This window comes from Mandrillus leucophaeus, unplaced genomic scaffold (genome assembly GCF_000951045.1).
Source record: "Mandrillus leucophaeus isolate KB7577 unplaced genomic scaffold, Mleu.le_1.0 Scaffold116, whole genome shotgun sequence".
NCBI classification, from domain to species: Eukaryota; Metazoa; Chordata; class Mammalia; order Primates; family Cercopithecidae; genus Mandrillus; species Mandrillus leucophaeus.
Genome location: NW_012099876.1, coordinates 1,088,330 through 1,092,976, shown reverse-complemented (window position 1 = coordinate 1,092,976; position 4,647 = coordinate 1,088,330).

Below are 4,647 nucleotides of genomic sequence, written 5' to 3'. Positions count from 1 at the left end.
TACTGCTATTTTGGAAGATGGTTTGGCACTTCCTTACAAAACTAAACGTACTCTTACCATATGATACAGCAATCATGTTCCTTAGCATGTATCCAAAGGTGTTGAAAATTTGTGTTCACACAAAAATCTGCACATGGATATTTATAGCAGCTTTATTCATTATTGTCCAAACTTGGAAGCAACCAAAATTTGCTTCAGTAGGTGAATGGACCAATCAACTGTGGTAAGTCCATGAAATGGAATATTATTCAGCATTAAAATGAAATGACCTATCGAGGCATAAAAATGTATGCAGGAAACTTAAATACATATTATTAAGTGAAAGAAGCCAATCTAAAATGTCTCCATACTGTATGACATTCTATAGGACAGTAAAAAGATCAGTCGTTACCTGGGGTTACAGAAGAGGAAGGAACGAATAGGCAGAGCACAGAGGATTTTTAGGGCAGTGAAACTACTCTGTATGATTCTATAATTATTGATCATGTCTTCATACATTTGTCAAAACCAATAGAATGGGCTGGGTGCGGTGGCTCACGCCTGTAATCCCAGCACTTTGGGAGGCTGAGGCAGGCAGATCATGAGGTCAGAAGTTCAAAACCAGCCTGACCAACATGATGAAAACCTGTCTCTACTAAACATACAAAAATTAGCTGGGTTTGGTGGTGCGTGCCTGTAATCCCAGCTACTCAGGAGGCTGAGGTAGGAGAATTGCTTGAACCCAGGAGGCGGAGCTTGCAGTGAGCTGAGACTGCACCACTGCACTCCAGCCTGGGTGACAGAGCGAGACTCCATCTCAAAAAGAAAAAAAAAAGCAATAGAATGTGTAACAGCAAGAATGAGCCCTAGTGCATAAGAAGTTTGGAGGTGATGATGTGTCAGTATAGATTCATAAATTGTAACAATGTGCCAGTCTTGTGGGAGATGATGGGAGGCTGTGCATGTGTGGGGCAGGGAACAGATGGGAAATCTCTGTACCTTTTGCTCAATTTCATTGTGAATCCTAATGCTCTCTAAAAACTAAGTCTATTTTGAAAAGTCATATGTCACACAAATTCCTGGTCCCAGAGAGAACAGTTTATTGAGGTTCTAAAAGATGCAAAAGGCTTGGTCAAGTTATTTGTTGCCCTACCTCCCAGAATCTCTCCCTTCTCCCTCTATGGATGAGACTCCTTCTTACGACTGAATGTAAGAAGATCCACAAGTGGTAAAGAAGGGAATGATGAGCTTTTCCTCAACCATCAAGAGAGTAAAGGGCTGTGGAATGATTGATAGGAAGTGAAACAAATGGACAGTGATTTTTAAACATTAAAACATGTCAGCAACATAAGTTGCTACTAGAATCAATAATGGTGGTTGCCATATCTGGGCAGGTCAAACATTGTTTATTGCCTAAGAGAGGGAGAGAGTTAAACAGAGAGGAGGGAGGAAGGATACAGAACCAAAAGTCTACACAGGAAATTAAGTGTGTGCTAAACATTAAATGCCTCTCATGCCAAACTATTGCCTAAAGCCACTTCAGTCATTAATGGGCACCTCATTGTGCAACTCCAAGCTGCCATTTATATAGACTCCTATGTAGATAGTCTGGTTGCTGTCACATATAAGTCAGTTTCCTCTCCAGCCATGCCATATCCAAACTTTGGAAATACAGCAATAGAAAACTACCTGAAACCTGAGATGTGGTCTTTCCTCTAACCTATATGAAAATAGGTGGTTACCAAAAACAAAACAAAACAAAACAAAAATCACATTACTCCAAAGTATTGACTTTCAAAAATATCCCTAATGCAAACCCGGAAATTGAAGAAGATGATCAGTAAGTGAGACAACCAAGAAATAATGATGATCAAACCAACTTTAAAGAAGCTTCAGCTGGGTGCAGTGGCTCAGGCCTGTAATCCTAGCACTTTGGGAGGCTGAGGAAGGCAGATCACGAGGTCAGGAGTTTAAAACCAGCCTGGTTAATATGGTGAAACCCTATCTCTAAAAATACAAAAATTAGCCAGGCATGGTGGCCCGCACCTGTAGTCCCAGCTACTCAGGAGGGTGAGGCAGAAGAATCCCTTGAACTCAGGAGGTGGAGGTTGTAGTGAGCCGAGATCATGCCACTGCACTCCAGCCTAGGTGACAGAGCGAGACTCCGTCCCTGCCCACCCCCCGCAAAAAAAAGCTTCTTCCATCTATGGTGTTTGAGAGTCAATCCAGAGTTGGGTTTGTCATGAAACTAATGAAGCTTAACCTTTAGGGACTCTACTTGTGTAACCCCTTTGAAGGTTCCAAAAAGGGATCTATAAATGAACTCACAAGTTTATATGTGCTTTTAAAATTTTTTCAAAAATAGGATATTTAATCAAAATTGATTTAATATCACTTTCATTTCAATTTTTTTACCCTTGTAGATAAGGAACTTTTTCTCATTTATTTTTCTATCGTGTAATATTTAAGACATTCCAAAAATATGTAAAATGTATATTATGAAATACACTAAATGAAGGTTTATTTTTTGCTTTTTTTGTTTTAAACAATGAAATCTACATGCTATAATTAATGCAGGTAGGATCAAAGCATTTGACTTTTGGTCTTGTTTTTGCCTCCTTTTTTTCCGCCTTTAGGAAATTTAATTAGTGTAAGTTTCAGTTTTTTTCTGCAATAGCATCCTCAGCCTGCTCTACTTCATGGGAGATGTTTACGTGACAAGTGAAGTGAAAAAATGTGCAGAAAAACAACAACAACAACAACAACAATGTAAGCTATTTTTAGCAGGGTAGAATTTTTTTTTTTTAACCTACGTGTTTTTTCTTCTTTAAACCTAGTGGGAAAAGGTGTTTTTGTAAAATAGATATTCTACTCTAAGAAGCAGTCACATTAGCAAGGGAAAATGTATTGGCCTAATAGATAATCCAATCTTCAGATTTTGAAAGACTTGTTTCTATTTCTTTGGAGGATCATAAAGACACGATACTGGTCCCATAAAGTAGACTTAGGAAGAGTGATGCCCATGGCCATGACCTCACAATATTCCACCAGATGGAGCCAGAGATTGAGGAGATTACTGTAAAACTAGGCAAAAGAAAGACCACTACTCATCCAAAGATTATCCTATTTGGACTAAAAAACAAGCTGGAGTTTAGTGGGAGTTCATGTTTACCAATAGACTGTTTTATTTCTGGTTATGAATAATATTTGGACATTTTCCCATACATCACAAGGTAGAAATAAAGTTGTGTACCACAAAGATAATTGGGAAAGCATTTTCCAACCTACAAAGTATTCTACAAATGTTGCTATTACTATTGTAATATTCTGAGGGATAGTACTTAGTAGCACTGTTTCTGAAAAACAATGAACTTACAAATAATTTTGTCATCATTTATTGGACATAAACCAAAAGAGATGAAGATTCAGAAAGGAATGATATAATTCTTATTTTTATAGAACTCACATTTCATGTGGGCTTATAAAACATGGCCATGTAACCCAAAGAAATTAGGACATGCCAAATGGCTCTGCCACTTCTTAGGGTCTCATTTATAGAAACACAGAATACTAGTCAAATGTAATTTAAAAGTACATCTCCCTTATAGGATTGAGAATATACCTTTTATTGCTGACCAAAGGACTTAACGAAAAAAACTCTGGCTTATCTTTTTCCACAATACTCTTAGCCCTGAGAAGCTCTGGTGTTTCATTTTTTCAGCATTTCTCAACTCTCTTTGAATTTTCACCTTGATACTCCTGGCACTCATGAATAGCAGAGAGTGTGTGCAATTCATGCTGGGCCACTCTAAAATCATTATAAATTTAACTATTTATAAGCTATAACGTGAATCCACTCTTTAATATGTTTAGAAAGAAGCCCATAGCCTCATCTGAGATGTCCAGCTCTTTTCTCTCTGATTGCTTCCTCCGCCCCAACCCCAAATGATATCCAGTAGAGAATTTCTAGTAAATACAATTATGATTTTATTAAATTGCTAAAAAGAACGGACTTGTATAATAAAGAACCTTCATAAAATGAATCTGCTTTTATTACATTTTTGCCGTTATTCTTAGTGTCGGTACCACAAATGTTACCAATTAGTTCTTTATGAGCTATTGATTATAGATAGAAACTAGATAAGAATTCTGCCATGGAAAATGAAACTTTGAAAAGTTGTTGAACCAAAGGGCTACCAATGGATGATCCACACCTAGACAGAGGCTTCCAGTAGATAACCTTCAGTAACTTTAGAGGCTTCTAAAGTGGCTTGGTAATGCTGTCTCCTTAACATTTAACAAAGAACAAAGTCACTATAAGACATTTCATTAACTTCAAGTCTGGAGCAGGTAACTTCTAGGTTTTCCATCAAAGCTTCTTTTCTATGTCCAATGAATAGAAAAATCCCTCAAATGGTTAAACAATTGGCCTGGGATCTGGGTGTAGCTTAAATCAGTTAGATGTGAAATGTGAAGATTATAAAGAGGCCAAATTCACCTATGGAGAAAACAAACATGACTTTTTTCTGAGCTAAGCTTCTCTAACATGCCCCATGAAGAAATGTGAAAGTCACTTCCTTTCTTGGATTGTATTTTCCATGTTCCTTACTGATCCCTATGGAATATGGACCAAAGCACCTACAGCACCTCCACCACCAGTTTCTCAGT